Genomic DNA, 21,011 nt, shown 5'->3' on the forward strand with positions numbered 1-21,011 from the left:
TAACGCATAACGCATAACGCATAACGCATAACGCATAACGCATAACGCATAACGCATAACGCATAACGCATAACGCATAACGCATAACGCATAACGCATAACGCATAACGCATAACGCATAACGCATAACGCATAACGCATAACGCATAACGCATAACGCATAACGCATAACGCATAACGCATAACGCATAACGCATAACGCATAACGCATAACGCATAACGCATAACGCATAACGCATAACGCATAACGCATAACGCATAACGCATAACGCATAACGCATAACGCATAACGCATAACGCATAACGCATAACGCATAACGCATAACGCATAACGCATAACGCATAACGCATAACGCATAACGCATAACGCATAACGCATAACGCATAACGCATAACGCATAACGCATAACGCATAACGCATAACGCATAACGCATAACGCACAACGCACAACGCACAACGCACAACGCACAACGCACAACGCACAACGCATAACGCATAAGGCATAACGCATAACGCATAACGCACAACGCATAACGCATAACGCATAACGCATAACGCATAACGCATAACGCATAACGCATAACGCATAACGCATAACGCATAACGCATAACGCATAACGCATAACGCATAACGCATAACGCATAACGCATAACGCATAACGCACAACGCACAACGCACAACGCACAACGCACAACGCACAACGCACAACGCATAACGCATAAGGCATAACGCATAACGCATAACGCACAACGCATAACGCATAACGCATAACGCATAACGCATAACGCATAACGCATAACGCATAACGCATAACGCATAACGCATAACGCATAACGCATAACGCATAACGCATAACGCATAACGCATAACGCATAACGCATAACGCATAACGCATAACGCATAACGCATAACGCATAACGCATAACGCATAACGCATAACGCATAACGCATAACGCATAACGCATAACGCATAACGCATAACGCATAACGCATAACGCACAACGCATAACGCATAACGAAAATCCATAATACATAACGCATAACACATAACGCATAACGCATAACGCACAACGCATAACGCATAACGCATAACGCATAATGCATAACGCACAACGCACAACGCATAACGCATAACGCATAACGCATAACGCATAACGCATAACGCTTAACGCATAACGCATAACGCATAACGCATAACGCTTAACGCATAACGCTTAACGCATAACGCATAACGCATAACGCATAACGCATAACGCATAACGCACAACGCACAACGCATAACGCATAACGCATAACGCATAACGCATAACGCATAACGCATAACGCATAACGCTTAACGCATAACGCATAACGCATAACGCTTAACGCATAACGCTTAACGCATAACGCATAACGCATAACGCATAACGCATAACGCATAACGCATAACGCATAACGCATAACGCATAACGCATAACGCATAACGCATAACGCATAACGCATAACGCATAACGCATAACGCATAACGCATAACGCATAACGCATAACGCATAACGCATAACGCATAACGCATAACGCATAACCCATAACGCATAACGCATAACCCATAACGAATAACGCATAACGCTCAATGGAAAAGTCATAACGCATAACCCATAACGAATAACGCATAACGCTCAATGGAAAAGTCATAACGCATAACGCTCAATGAAAAAGTCATAATGCTTAACGCATAACGCATAACGCATAACGCATAACGCATAACGCACATCGCATAACGCATAACGCATAACGCATAACGCATAACGCATAACGCATAACGCATAACGCATAACGCATAACGCATAACGCATAACGCATAACGCATAACGCATAACGCATAACGCATAACGCATAACGCATAACGCATAACGCATAACGCATAACGCATAAACCATAACGCGTAACGCATAACGCATAACGCATAACGCATAACGCATAACGCAAAACGCATAACGCATAACGCATAACGCATAACGCATAACGCATAACGCATATCGCATAACGCATAACGCTCAATGTTTGGGATTGGCCACGCGGGTCGTAGGATCGTGACGCACAATCCACCACGCAGCCCCCGTATTGGCTGATCCTTGCGACATCGCGAGGATCGATGATTGATTAGCAGCGCGCCGCGCTATAGGCCATCGCCGTCGGATCGATTATCGACTGGGCTAATACAGTTTCTATTGGCCCAGCGGCTCATATCGTAAAGTCATCGCCCCGACGGTGAGAGAGAACTTCTAGTTGCTGGTCGATCTAAATCAATCGTTCTTGCTCTCTCTCACGGTAAACGTCGCGCGTCTCTTGACCGGTTTTCGCGAGTAAACATAGTTCGATTCGCCTATCTACGGGAGTCACGGCGCTATATGTGTATCTCGCTATCTATCCACCTACAAAGGGAAACTCATTAGTTTTCATCTGAACTCTTTATTGAACTTCTCAGGCCAAAACGAGCTGTGTTTTGGCCCGTTACATCTTGTGGTTTTTGTACAAGTTCTCGGACATTTTGAACGTACCCGACTTGGGTGAATAAAGTTAAAGTTTGACCTCAGTGCTGAGTTTTATCCATCCTAATCCGTAACATTTGGTCCTTCGAGCCGGATACAGTGCTGCAGTGCAACTGAAAATTCAAACTAGACTTTGTTCGACCGTTCTGTGCTTCGACTTGTGCTCTGAAACAATGGCTGACCTTATCGACCACCAGCATCGCATCGCGAGACGGATATCTCGCGTGGTGGCCAATCTAAGGAAGAAAGGAAAGGCCAATATCTACATGGAATTGCTTCAGACTGTCTGCCGCATGCTCGATCAACACTGGTCTGATTACTGCGAGGGCGATTCTGATATTAGAACTGCCTCGGAAACAGATGCCCAATTAACGGAGACCTCTTATTTCAAAGATGATGAGTTCGGTAAGTCACGTATGACTTATCTCGAGCAGGTCGAATCTTTGCACGACATGATTGCCGAACTGAAAGCTGCTGCGACCGTTACGAAGTCGGCGATTTCAAATCCAACGGTCGTCGAGACTAGCTCTACAAGGTCACGCGCTGCGTTGACAACATCGTCTCTGCCAACGTTCGAGGGTCACTACAAGGACTGGCCAGCCTTTCACGACTTGTTTACGTCGCTTGTAGCAAGCGACCCATCTCTGTCCTCACTGGAACTTCTGCATCATTTGAAGAATTGTTTACAAGGCGACGCCGCCGCAGTCTTCAAGAACGTTGCGACAAACGCAACCGACTTCCACGTGGTTTGGGAGAAACTAAACCATTTCTACCACAATCTTCTGCTTTGGGCACAAGCCCAATCTAAATCACTGGCCGACAGGATGCATCCGCCTCTACTCGGACCTCCTGATCACCAAAAATGGCAGCTGATCGGACGGAGACCTGCACAGGAAATAAAATTACTCAATTGCGATCTGAGAACTGTAACTTGCAGTCTGATTTGTGCACCGTACCTCGCACCCAGCTGTCACCTCGCTAAGGTGGAGGAGCCCCTCTACCCACTGGACTCTCGCATCAGGAGAGTCAGCTGCTTTGCTGACCATCTTCTAGGAGTGGACACACGTCCTGAGGCGGGACCTAAGTCGCCGGAACTCCGAGAGCTCCTCATGGCGGGCGGGTTTCAACATCGCACCTTCAACTGCAGGAGCCTCCTTGACGATCTCTCTACCTCCGAGCTGAAAGGATTCGGCGAATGGGACCTTACCACTCACTGCGTCTTCAGCAACAACGGACTCTCTACCTCGGTCTGCTGCCAATTCTCCACTTCTTCATCCCTCGGGATTTCTGGGTTCCCCGAGCTAGCTGCGCTCGGAGGAAGATATCATCTTCATGTATCCCCTCAGGCTAAGTTGTGGGTCCAAGCTGCCCACAAACGATGCCAGCATGGGGGGACACAAACTGCTCTTTTCACTTTACGACAGAATCGCTGGAGCCTCAGCTGGCTTCCATCGGAGTGCTGGATCCGCATGGCGGGCGGGTTTCCACGTCGCGCGTGGGCACCCAACTCCAGGAGCATTCTGGATGGTCACTCCACCGCAAAGCTGAAAGGAGTCGGTGGATGGGAAGCTCTCATCCTTCACTTCTTTTTCGGCATCAACTGGTTCTCGCGCTCTCGCTCTTGCCTCTGCCAGATTACTGCTGCTTCTCTCCAGAACTCTGGGTTCCCCGAGCGAGCTGTGCTCGGCGGAACATCTCCACTGTACGTATCCCCTCTGGCTACGTTGTGGGTCGAAGCTGCCCACAACCGAGGCCTTCATGGGGGAACACAACCTCCCTTGGCAACGCTACGCCAGGAGGGTTGGATCCTCAGCGGTCTTCTGTTGGTAACACCTTGTATCCATCGTAGCACCGTTTGTTTACTCAGCAAAGTGCAATCTGCTCAATCTAAAATTCAAAATTCTTCCGTTAGCTCTAACAACGTTCCCTTTTACAGATCTGAAAGCTATTATGATGCACCTACGCACCTTCGATCCAAGCAGGATCGTGGTCAGCGGAACTCCAGGGTAGGCAACTCCTGGAAATCTAATCTCCCTTCCTCTCCACACTTTGGAGAAATCCGGAAGGCTACGGTCAACTCAGCTAAGCACCACCGACGCAGGATAATCAGAAAGCAGCTACGATCCTTCGAGGAGCTGACCACGCTCCTGACTGGTATCGAAGCTTGCCGTCTCTCAAAATTCGTACTAACCTTGACAGACGACCCTGAGGATCCTGCAGCCCTGACGCCGGGGCACTTCTCAATCGGAGAGCGCATCACCGCTATTTCCGAGCCCAACCTCGAGGAGCCGCCAGTATCCAGGTTATCTCTATGGCATCTGGTTTTACTCGCAACTTTGCGCCTCTTGACGTCGCCATTTCTTCGACCGGTGCCCAACCTGATCGCTCGGTTGTCGCCGGAAGACGAGGAAAGGGATACTGGAGGAACTCCAGAGGCTGGACTCCCACGCGGTTTTCCGATCCGTAGCTATAAGCGAATTATAGGTTAATCTACTTCGTGGTGGATCACCTACACGATCCACTATTTTTCTAATTTAGCCATCTCAGCTGTCATTCACTCACCTCTGTATCACTGCTCCATCTAAGTTGTAATCTCGCCGATCATCACTTCATCTCACGATCACTTCACTCGGTGCCACTATTACTCGTAGTTTGTTTCAGGTTACTACGCCGCGCGTTTCCGACCCATTCATTCTTCTCAATTTCGTCAATGAATGACGAGACGGGCGGAATGTTTGGGATTGGCCACGCGGGTCGTAGGATCGTGACGCACAATCCACCACGCAGCCCCCGTATTGGCTGATCCTTGCGACATCGCGAGGATCGATGATCGATTAGCAGCGCGCCGCGCTATAGGCCATCGCCGTCGGATCGATTATCGACTGGGCTAATACAGTTTCTATTGGCCCAGCGGCTCATATCGTAAAGTCATCGCCCCGACGGTGAGAGAGAACTTCTAGTTGCTGGTCGATCTAAATCAATCGTTCTTGCTCTCTCTCACGGTAAACGTCGCGCGTCTCTTGACCGGTTTTCGCGAGTAAACATAGTTCGATTCGCCTATCTACGGGAGTCACGGCGCTATATGTGTATCTCGCTATCTATCCACCTACAAAGGGAAACTCATTAGTTTTCATCTGAACTCTTTATTGAACTTCTCAGGCCAAAACGAGCTGTGTTTTGGCCCGTTACATCTTGTGGTTTTTGTACAAGTTCTCGGACATTTTGAACGTACCCGACTTGGGTGAATAAAGTTAAAGTTTGACCTCAGTGCTGAGTTTTATCCATCCTAATCCGTAACACTCAATGAAAAAGTCATAACGCATAACGCATAACGCTCAATGAAAAAGTCATAACGCATAACGCATAACGCTCAATGAAAAAGTCATAACGCATAACGCATATCGCATAACCCGTAAAGCACAACGCATAACACATAACGCATAACGCATAACACATAACGCATAACGCATAACGTATAACGCTTAACGCATAACGCATAACGCATAACGCATAACGCATAACGCGTAACGCATAACGCATAACGCATAACGCATAACGCATGACGCATAACGCATAACGCATAACGCATAACGCATAACGCATAACGCATAACGCATAACGCATAACGCATAACGCATAACGCATAACGCATAACGCATAACGCATAACGCATTACGCATAACGCATAACGCATAACGCATAACGGATAACGCATGACGCATAACGCATAACGCATAACGCATAACGCATTACGCATAACGCATAACGCATAACGCATAACGCATAACGCATAACGCATAACGCATAACGCATAACGCATAACGCATAACGCTCAATGAAAAAGTCATAACGCATAACGCATATCGCATAACCCGTAAAGCACAACGCATAACACATAACGCATAACGCATAACACATAACGCATAACGCATAACGTATAACGCTTAACGCATAACGCATAACGCATAACGCATAACGCATAACGCATAACGCATAACGCATAACGCATAACGCATAACGCATAACGCATAACGCATAACGCATAACGCGTAACGCAAACGCATAACGCATAACGCATAACGCATATCGCATAACGTATAACGCTTAACGCATAACGCATAACGCATAACGCATAACGCATAACGCATAACGCATAACGCGTAACGCATAACGGATAACGCATAACGGATAACGCATGGCGCATAACGCATAACGCATAACGCATAACGCATAACGCATAACGGATAACGCATAACGCATAACGCATAACGCATAACGCATAACGCATAACGCATAACGCATAACGCATAACGCATAACGCATAACGCATAACGCATAACGCATAACGCGTAACGCATAACGCATAACGCGTAACGCATAACGCATAACGCGTAACGCATAACGCAAAACGCATAACGCATAACGCATAACGCATAACGCATAACGCATAACGCATAACGCGTAACGCATAACGCATAACGCGTAACGCATAACGCATAACGCATAACGCATAACGCAAAACGCATAACGCATAACGCATAACGCATAACGCATAACGCATAACGCATATCGCATAACGCATAACGCTCAATGAAAAAGTCATAACGCATAACGCATAACGCTCAATGAAAAAGTCATAACGCATAACGCATATCGCATAACGCATAACGCATATCGCATAACGCATAACGCATAACGCATAACGCATAACGCATAACGCATAACGCATAACGCATAACGCATAACGCATAACGCATAACGCATAACGCATAACGCATAACGCATAACGCATAACGCATAACGCATAACGCATAACGCATAACGCATAACGCATAACGCATAACGCATAACGCATAACGCATAACGCATAACGCATAACGCATAACGCATAACGCATAACGCATATCGCATAACGCATAACGCATAACGCATAACGCATAACGCATAACGCATAACGCATAACGCATAACGCATAACGCATAACGCATAACGCATAACGCATAACGCATAACGCATAACGCATAACGCATAACGCATAACGCATAACGCATAACGCATAACGCATAACGCATAACGCATAACGCATAACGCATAACGCATAACGCATAACGCATAACGCATAACGCATAACGCATAACGCATAACGCATAACGCATAACGCATAACGCATAACGCATAACGCATAACGCATAACGCATAACGCATAACGCATAACGCATAACGCATAACGCATAACGCATAACGCATAACGCACATCGCATAACGCATAACGCATAACGCATAACGCATAACGCATAACGCATAACGCATAACGCATAACGCATAACGCATAACGCATAACGCATAACGCATAACGCATAACGCATAACGCATAACGCATAACGCATAACGCATAACGCATAACGCATAACGCATAACGCATAACGCATAACGCATAACGCATAACGCATAACGCATAACGCATAACGCATAACGCATAACGCGTAACGCATAACGCATAACGCATAACGCATAACGCAAAACGCATAACGCATAACGCATAACGCATAAGGCATAACGCATAACGCATATCGCATAACGCATAACGCTCAATGAAAAAGTCATAACGCATAACGCATAACGCTCAATGAAAAAGTCATAACGCATAACGCATAACGCTCAATGAAAAAGTCATAACGCATAACGCATATCGCATAACGCATAACGCATATCGCATAACGCATAACGCATAACGCATAACGCATAACGCATAACGCATAACGCATAACGCATAACGCATAACGCATAACGCATAACGCATAACGCATAACGCATAACGCATAACGCATAACGCATAACGCATAACGCATAACGCATAACGCATAACGCATAACGCATAACGCATAACGCATAACGCATAACGCATAACGCATAACGCATAACGCATAACGCATAACGCATAACGCATAACGCATAACGCATAACGCATAACGCATAACGCATAACGCATAACGCATAACGCATAACGCATAACGCATAACGCATAACGCATAACGCATAACGCATAACGCATAACGCATAACGCATAACGCATAACGCATAACGCATAACGCATAACGCGTAACGCATAACGCATAACGCATAACGCATGACGCATAACGCATAACGCATAACGCATAACGCATAACGCATAACGCATAACGCATAACGCTCAATGAAAAAGTCATAACGCATAACGCATATCGCATAACCCGTAAAGCACAACGCATAACACATAACGCATAACGCATAACACATAACGCATAACGCATAACGTATAACGCTTAACGCATAACGCATAACGCATAACGCATAACGCATAACGCATAACGCATAACGCATAACGCATAACGCATAACGCATAACGCATAACGCATAACGCATAACGCGTAACGCAAACGCATAACGCATAACGCATAACGCATATCGCATAACGTATAACGCTTAACGCATAACGCATAACGCATAACGCATAACGCATAACGCATAACGCGTAACGCATAACGGATAACGCATAACGGATAACGCATGGCGCATAACGCATAACGCATAACGGATAACGCATGACGCATAACGCATAACGCATAACGCATAACGCATAACGCATAACGCATTACGCATAACGCATAACGCATAACGCATAACGCATAACGCATAACGCATAACGCATAACGCATAACGCATAACGCATAACGCATAACGCATAACGCATAACGCATAACGCATAACGCATAACGCATAACGCATAACGCGTAACGCATAACGCATAACGCATAACGCATAACGCAAAACGCATAACGCATAACGCATAACGCATAACGCATAACGCATAACGCATATCGCATAACGCATAACGCTCAATGAAAAAGTCATAACGCATAACGCATAACGCTCAATGAAAAAGTCATAACGCATAACGCATATCGCATAACGCATAACGCATATCGCATAACGCATAACGCATAACGCATAACGCATAACGCATAACGCATAACGCATAACGCATAACGCATAACGCATAACGCATAACGCATAACGCATAACGCATAACGCATAACGCATAACGCATAACGCATAACGCATAACGCATAACGCATAACGCATAACGCATAACGCATAACGCATAACGCATAACGCATAACGCATAACGCATAACGCATAACGCATAACGCATAACGCATAACGCATAACGCATAACGCATAACGCATAACGCATAACGCATGACGCATAACGCATAACGCATAACGCATAACGCATAACGCATAACGCATATCGCATAACGTATAACGCTTAACGCATAACGCATAACGCATAACGCATAACGCATAACGCATAACGCATAACGCATAACGCATGACGCATAACGCATAACGCATAACGCATAACGCATAACGCATAACGCATAACGCATAACGCATTACGCATAACGCATAACGCATAACGCATAACGCATAACGCATAACGCATAACGCATAACGCATAACGCTCAATGAAAAAGTCATAACGCATAACGCATATCGCATAACCCGTAAAGCACAACGCATAACACATAACGCATAACGCATAACACATAACGCATAACGCATAACGTATAACGCTTAACGCATAACGCATAACGCATAACGCATAACGCATAACGCATAACGCATAACGCATAACGCGTAACGCAAACGCATAACGCATAACGCATAACGCATATCGCATAACGTATAACGCTTAACGCATAACGCATAACGCATAACGCATAACGCATAACGCATAACGCGTAACGCATAACGGATAACGCATAACGGATAACGCATGGCGCATAACGCATAACGCATAACGCATAACGCATAACGCATAACGGATAACGCATAACGCAAAACGCATAACGCATAACGCATAACGCATAACGCATAACGCATAACGCATAACGCATAACGCATAACGCATAACGCATAACGCATAACGCATAACGCATAATGCATAACGCATAACGCATAACGCATAACGCATAACGCATAACGCATAACGCATAACGCATAACGCATAACCCATAACGCATAACGCATAACCCATAACGAATAACGCATAACGCTCAATGGAAAAGTCATAACGCATAACGCTCAATGAAAAAGTCATAATGCTTAACGCATAACGCATAACGCATACAGCATAACGCACATCGCATAACGCATAACGCATAACGCATAACACATAACGCATAACGCATAACGCATAACGCATAACGCATAACGCTCAATGAAAAAGTCATAACGCATAACGCATATCGCATAACCCGTAAAGCACAACGCATAACACATAACGCATAACGCATAACACATAACGCATAACGCATAACGTATAACGCTTAACGCATAACGCATAACGCATAACGCATAACGCATAACGCATAACGCATAACGCATAACGCATAACGCGTAACGCAAACGCATAACGCATAACGCATAACGCATATCGCATAACGTATAACGCTTAACGCATAACGCATAACGCATAACGCATAACGCATAACGCATAACGCATAACGCATAACGCATAACGCATAACGCGTAACGCATAACGGATAACGCATAACGGATAACGCATGGCGCATAACGCATAACGCATAACGCATAACGCATAACGCATAACGCATAACGCTCAATGAAAAAGTCATAACGCATAACGCATATCGCATAACCCGTAAAGCACAACGCATAACACATAACGCATAACGCATAACACATAACGCATAACGCATAACGTATAACGCTTAACGCATAACGCATAACGCATAACGCATAACGCATAACGCATAACGCATAACGTATAACGCTTAACGCATAACGCATAACGCATAACGCATAACGCATAACGCATAACGCATAACGCATAACGCATAACGCATAACGCATAACGCGTAACGCAAACGCATAACGCATAACGCATAACGCATATCGCATAACGTATAACGCTTAACGCATAACGCATAACGCATAACGCATAACGCATAACGCATAACGCATAACGCATAACGCATAACGCATAACGCATAACGCATAACGCATAACGCATAACGCATAACGCATAACGCATAAAGCATAACGCATAACGCATAATGCATAACGCATAACGCATAACGCATAACGCATAACGCATAACGCATAACGCATAACGCATAACGCATAACGCATAACGCATAACGCATAACGCATAACGCATAACGCATAACGCATAACGCATAACGCATAATGCATAACGCATAACGCATAACGCATAACGCATAACGCATAACGCATAACGCATAACGCATAACCCATAACGCATAACGCATAACCCATAACGAATAACGCATAACGCTCAATGGAAAAGTCATAACGCATAACGCTCAATGAAAAAGTCATAATGCTTAACGCATAACGCATATCGCATAACCCGTAAAGCACAACGCATAACACATAACGCATAACGCATAACACATAACGCATAACGCATAACGTATAACGCTTAACGCATAACGCATAACGCATAACGCATAACGCATAACGCATAACGCATAACGCATAACGCATAACGCATAACGCATAACGCATAACGCATAACGCATAACGCATAACGCATAACGCATAACGCATAACGCATAACGCATAACGCATAACGCATAACGCATAACGCATAACGCATAACGCATAACGCATAACGCATAACGCATAACGCATAACGCATAACGCATAACGCATAACGCATAACGCATAACGCATAACGCATAACGCATAACGCATGACGCATAACGCATAACGCATAACGCATAACGCATAACGCATAACGCATATCGCATAACGTATAACGCTTAACGCATAACGCATAACGCATAACGCATAACGCATAACGCATTACGCATAACGCATAACGCGTAACGCATAACGCATAACGCATAACGCATAACGCATAACGCATAACGCATAACGCTCAATGAAAAAGTCATAACGCATAACGCATATCGCATAACCCGTAAAGCACAACGCATAACACATAACGCATAACGCATAACACATAACGCATAACGCATAACGTATAACGCTTAACGCATAACGCATAACGCATAACGCATAACGCATAACGCATAACGCATAACGCATAACGCGTAACGCAAACGCATAACGCATAACGCATAACGCATATCGCATAACGTATAACGCTTAACGCATAACGCATAACGCATAACGCATAACGCATAACGCATAACGCGTAACGCATAACGGATAACGCATAACGGATAACGCATGGCGCATAACGCATAACGCATAACGCATAACGCATAACGCATAACGGATAACGCATAACGCAAAACGCATAACGCATAACGCATAACGCATAACGCATAACGCATAACGCATAACGCATAACGCATAACGCATAACGCATAACGCATAACGCATAACGCATAACGCATAACGCATAACGCATAACGCATAACGCATAACGCATAACGCATAACGCATAACGCATAACGCATAACCCATAACGCATAACGCATAACCCATAACGAATAACGCATAACGCTCAATGGAAAAGTCATAACGCATAACGCTCAATGAAAAAGTCATAATGCTTAACGCATAACGCATAACGCATACAGCATAACGCACATCGCATAACGCATAACGCATAACGCATAACACATAACGCATAACGCATAACGCATAACGCATAACGCATAACGCATAACGCATAACGCATAACGCATAACGCATAACGCATATCGCATAACGCATAACGCATAACGCATAACGCATAACGCATAACGCATAACGCATAACGCATAACGCATGACGCATAACGCATAACGCATAACGCATAACGCATAACGCATAACGAATAACGCATATCGCATAACGCATAACGCATAACGCATAACGCATAACGCATTACGCATAACGCATAACGCATAACGCATAACGCATAACGCATAACGCATAACGCATAACGCATAACGCATAACGCTCAATGAAAAAGTCATAACGCATAACGCATATCGCATAACCCGTAAAGCACAACGCATAACACATAACGCATAACGCATAACACATAACGCATAACGCATAACGTATAACGCTTAACGCATAACGCATAACGCATAACGCATAACGCATAACGCATAACGCATAACGCATAACGCATAACGCGTAACGCAAACGCATAACGCATAACGCATAACGCATATCGCATAACGTATAACGCTTAACGCATAACGCATAACGCATAACGCATAACGCATAACGCATAACGCATAACGCATAACGCATAACGCATAACGCGTAACGCATAACGGATAACGCATAACGGATAACGCATGGCGCATAACGCATAACGCATAACGCATAACGCATAACGCATAACGCATAACGCATAACGCTCAATGAAAAAGTCATAACGCATAACGCATATCGCATAACCCGTAAAGCACAACGCATAACACATAACGCATAACGCATAACACATAACGCATAACGCATAACGTATAACGCTTAACGCATAACGCATAACGCATAACGCATAACGCATAACGCATAACGCATAACGCATAACGCATAACGCATAACGCATAACGCATAACGCATAACGCATAACGCATAACGCATAAAGCATAACGCATAACGCATAATGCATAACGCATAACGCATAACGCATAACGCATAACGCATAACGCATAACGCATAACCCATAACGCATAACGCATAACCCATAACGAATAACGCATAACGCTCAATGGAAAAGTCATAACGCATAACGCTCAATGAAAAAGTCATAATGCTTAACGCATAACGCATACAGCATAACGCACATCGCATAACGCATAACGCATAACGCATAACACATAACGTATAACGCATAACGCATAACGCATAACGCATAACGCATAACGCATAACGCATAACGCATAACGCATAACGCATAACGCATAACGCATAACGCATAACGCATAACGCATAACGCATAACGCATAACGCATAACGCATAACGCATAACGCATAACGCATAACGCATAACGCATAACGCATAACGCATAACGCATAACGCATAACGCATAACGCATAACGCATAACGCGTAACGCGTAACGCATAACGCATAACGCATAACGCATAACGCATATCGCATAACGCATAACGCTCAATGAAAAAGTCATAACGCATAACGCATATCGCATAACCCGTAAAGCACAACGTATAACACATAACGCATAACGCATAACACATAACGCATAACGCATAACGTGTAACGCTTAACGCATAACGCATAACGCATAACGCATAACGCATAACGCATAACGCATAACGCATAACGCATAACGCATAACGCATAACGCATAACGCATAACGCATAACGCATAACGCATAACGCATAACGCATAACGCATAACGCATAACGCATAACGCATAACGCATAACGCATAACGCATAACGCATAACGCATAACGCATAACGCATAACGCATAACGCATAACGCATAACGCATAACGCATAACGCATAACGCATAACGCATAACGCATAACGCATAACGCATAACGCATAACGCATAACGCATAACGCATAACGCATAACGCATAACGCATAACGCATAACGCATAACGCATAACGCATAACGCATAACGCATAACGCATAACGCGTAACGCATAACGCATAACGCATAACGCATAACGCAAAACGCATAACGCATAACGCATAACGCATAACGCATAACGCATATCGCATAACGCATAACGCTCAATGAAAAAGTCATAACTTATAACGCATAACGCTCAATGAAAAAGTCATAACGCATAACGCATATCGCATAACCCGTAAAGCACAACGCATAACACATAACGCATAACGCATAACACATAACGCATAACGCATAACGTATAACGCTTAACGCATAACGCGTAACGCATAACGCATAACGCATAACGCATAACGCATGACGCATAACGCATAACGCATAACGCATAACGCATAACGCATAACGCATAACGCATAACGCATAACGCATAACGCATAACGCATAACGCATATCGCATAACGCATAACGCATAACGCATAACGCATAACGCATTACGCATAACGCATAACGCATAACGCATAACGGATAACTCATGACGCATAACGCATAACGCATAACGCATAATGCATAACGCATAACGCATAACGCATAACGCATTACGCATAACGCATAACGCATAACGCGTAACGCATAACGCATAACGCATAACGCATGACGCATAACGCATAACGCATAACGCATAACGCATAACGCATAACGCTCAATGAAAAAGTCATAACGCATAACGCATATCGCATAACCCGTAAAGCACAACGCATAACACATAACGCATAACGCATAACACATAACGCATAACGCATAACGTATAACGCTTAACGCATAACGCATAACGCATAACGCATAACGCATAACGCATAACGCATAACGCATAACGCATAACGCATAACGCATAACGCGTAACGCAAACGCATAACGCATAACGCATAACGCATAACGCATATCGCATAACGTATAACGGATAACGCATAACGGATAACGCATGGCGCATAACGCATAACGCATAACGGATAACGCATGACGCATAACGCATAACGCATAACGCATAACGCATAACGCATAACGCATTACGCATAACGCATAACGCATAACGCATAACGCATAACGCATAACGCATAACGCATAACGCATAACGCATAACGCATAACGCATAACGCATAACGCATAACGCATAACGCATAACGCATAACGCATAACGCATAACGCGTAACGCATAACGCCTAACGCATATCGCATAACGCATAACGCATAACGCATAACGCATAACGCATAACGCATAACGCATAACGCATAACGCATAACTCATAACGCATAACGCATAACGCATAACGCATAACGCATAACGCATAACGCATAACGCATAACGCATAACGCATAACGCATAACGCATAACGCATAACGCATAACGCATAACGCATAACGCATAACGCGTAACGCATAACGCATAACGCATAACGCATGACGCATAACGCATAACGCATAACGCATAACGCATAACGCATAACGCATAACGCATATCGCATAACGTATAACGCTTAACGCATAACGCATAACGCATAACGCATAACGCATAACGCATAACGCATGACGCATAACGCATAACGCATAACGCATAACGCATAACGCATAACGCATAACGCATAACGCATAACGCATTACGCATAACGCATAACGCATAACGCATAACGCATAACGCATAACGCATAACGCATAACGCATAACGCTCAATGAAAAAGTCATAACGCATAACGCATATCGCATAACCCGTAAAGCACAACGCATAACACATAACGCATAACGCATAACACATAACGCATAACGCATAACGTATAACGCTTAACGCATAACGCATAACGCATAACGCATAACGCATAACGCATAACGCATAACGCATAACGCATAACGCATAACGCATAACGCGTAACGCAAACGCATAACGCATAACGCATAACGCATATCGCATAACGTATAACGCTTAACGCATAACGCATAACGCATAACGCATAACGCATAACGCATAACGCATAACGCATAACGCGTAACGCATAACGGATAACGCATAACGGATAACGCATGGCGCATAACGCATAACGCATAACGCATAACGCATAACGCATAACGGATAACGCATAACGCAAAACGCATAACGCATAACGCATAACGCATAACGCATAACGCATAACGCATAACGCATAACGCATAACGCATAACGCATAACGCATAACGCATAACGCATAACGCATAATGCATAACGCATAACGCATAACGCATAACGCATAACGCATAACGCATAACGCATAACGCATAACCCATAACGCATAACGCATAACCCATAACGAATAACGCATAACGCTCAATGGAAAAGTCATAACGCATAACGCTCAATGAAAAAGTCATAATGCTTAACGCATAACGCATATCGCATAACCCGTAAAGCACAACGCATAACACATAACGCATAACGCATAACACATAACGCATAACGCATAACGTATAACGCTTAACGCATAACGCATAACGCATAACGCATAACGCATAACGCATAACGCATAACGCATAACGCATAACGCATAACGCGTAACGCAAACGCATAACGCATAACGCATAACGCATATCGCATAACGTATAACGCTTAACGCATAACGCATAACGCATAACGCATAACGCATAACGCATAACGCATAACGCATAACGCATAACGCATAACGCATAACGCATAACGCGTAACGCATAACGGATAACGCATAACGGATAACGCATGGCGCATAACGCATAACGCATAACGCATAACGCATAACGCATAACGGATAACGCATAACGCATAACGCATAACGCATAACGCATAACGCATAACGCATAACGCATAACGCATAACGCATAACGCATAACGCATAACGCATGAAGCATAACGCATAACGCATAATGCATAACGCATAACGCATAACGCATAACGCATAACGCATAACGCATAACCCATAACGCATAACGCATAACCCATAACGAATAACGCATAACGCTCAATGGAAAAGTCATAACGCATAACGCTCAATGAAAAAGTCATAATGCTTAACGCATAACGCATACAGCATAACGCACATCGCATAACGAATAACGCATAACGCATAACACATAACGCATAACGCATAACGCATAACGCATAACGCATAACGCATAACGCATAACGCATAACGCATAACGCATAACGCATAACGCATAACGCATAACGCATAACGCATAACGCATAACGCATAACGCATAACGCATAACGCATAACGCATAACGCATAACGCATAACGCATAACGCATAACGCATAACGCATAACGCATAACGCATAACGAATAACGCATAACGCATAACGCATAACGCATAACGCATAACGCATAACGCATAACGCATAACGCGTAACGCATAACGCATAACGCATAACCCGTAAAGCACAACGTATAACACATAACGCATAACGCATAACACATAACGCATAACGCATAACGTGTAACGCTTAACGCATAACGCATAACGCATAACGCATAACGCATAACGCATAACGCATAACGCATATCGCATAACGTATAACGCTTAACGCATAACGCATAACGCATAACGCATAACGCATGACGCATAACGCATAACGCATAACGCATAACGCATAACGAATAACGCATATCGCATAACGCATAACGCATAACGCATAACGCATAACGCATAACGCATAACGCATAACGCATAACGCATAACGCATAACGCATAACGCATAACGCATAACGCATAACGCATAACGCATATCGCATAACGCATAACGCATAACGCATAACGCATAACGCATTACGCATAACGCATAACGCATAACGCATAACGGATAACTCATGACGCATAACGCATAACGCATAACGCATAACGCATAACGCATAACGCATAACGCATAACGCATAACGCATAACGCATAACGCATTACGCATAACGCATAACGCAAAACGCATAACGGATAACGCATGACGCATAACGCATAACGCATAACGCATAACGCATAACGCATATCGCATAACGTATAACGCTTAACGCATAACGCATAACGCATAACGCATAACGCATAACGCATAACGCATAACGCATAACGCATAACGCATAACGCATGACGCATAACGCATAACGCATAACGCATAACGCATATCGCATAACGTATAACGCTTAACGCATAACGCATAACGCATAACGCATAACGCATAACGCATAACGCATAACGCATAACGCATAACGCATAACGCATAACGCATGACGCATAACGCATAACGCATAACGCATAACGCATAACGAATAACGCATATCGCATAACGCATAACGCATAACGCATAACGCATAACGCGTAACGCATAACGCATAACGCATAACGCATTACGCATAACGCATAACGCATAACGCATAATGCATAACGCATAACGCATAACGCATAACGCATAACCCATAACGCATAACGCATAACCCATAACGAATAACGCATAACGCTCAATGGAAAAGTCATAACGCATAACGCTCAATGAAAAAGTCATAATGCTTAACGCATAACGCATACAGCATAACGCACATCGCATAACGCATAACGCATAACGCATAACACATAACGCATAACGCATAACGCGTAACGCAAACGCATAACGCATAACGCATAACGCATAACGCATATCGCATAACGTATAACGGATAACGCATAACGGATAACGCATGGCGCATAACGCATAACGCATAACGGATAACGCATGACGCATAACGCATAACGCATAACGCATAACGCATAACGCATAACGCATTACGCATAACGCATAACGCATAACGCATAACGCATAACGCATAACGCATAACGCATAACGCATAACGCATAACGCATAACGCATAACGCATAACGCATAACGCATAACGCATAACGCATAACGCATAACGCGTAACGCATAACGCCTAACGCATATCGCATAACGCATAACGCATAACGCATAACGCATAACGCATAACGCATAACGCATAACGCATAACGCATAACTCATAACGCATAACGCATAACGCATAACGCATAACGCATAACGCATAACGCATAACGCATAACGCATAACGCATAACGCATAACGCATAACGCATAACGCATAACGCATAACGCATAACGCATAACGCGTAACGCATAACGCATAACGCATAACGCATGACGCATAACGCATAACGCATAACGCATAACGCATAACGCATAACGCATAACGCATATCGCATAACGTATAACGCTTAACGCATAACGCATAACGCATAACGCATAACGCATAACGCATAACGCATAACGCATGACGCATAACGCATAACGCATAACGCATAACGCATAACGCATAACGCATAACGCATAACGCATAACGCATTACGCATAACGCATAACGCATAACGCATAACGCATAACGCATAACGCATAACGCATAACGCATAACGCTCAATGAAAAAGTCATAACGCATAACGCATATCGCATAACCCGTAAAGCACAACGCATAACACATAACGCATAACGCATAACACATAACGCATAACGCATAACGTATAACGCTTAACGCATAACGCATAACGCATAACGCATAACGCATAACGCATAACGCATAACGCATAACGCATAACGCATAACGCATAACGCATAACGCATAACGCATAACGCATAACGCATAACGCATTACGCATAACGCATAACGCATAACGCATAACGCATAACGCATAACGCATAACGCATAACGCATAACGCATAACGCATAACGCATTACGCATAACGCATAACGCAAAACGCATAACGGATAACGCATGACGCATAACGCATAACGCATAACGCATAACGCATAACGCATATCGCATAACGTAT

This window comes from Lasioglossum baleicum, unplaced genomic scaffold, assembly GCF_051020765.1.
Source record: "Lasioglossum baleicum unplaced genomic scaffold, iyLasBale1 scaffold0027, whole genome shotgun sequence".
Lineage (NCBI taxonomy): Eukaryota > Metazoa > Arthropoda > Insecta > Hymenoptera > Halictidae > Lasioglossum > Lasioglossum baleicum.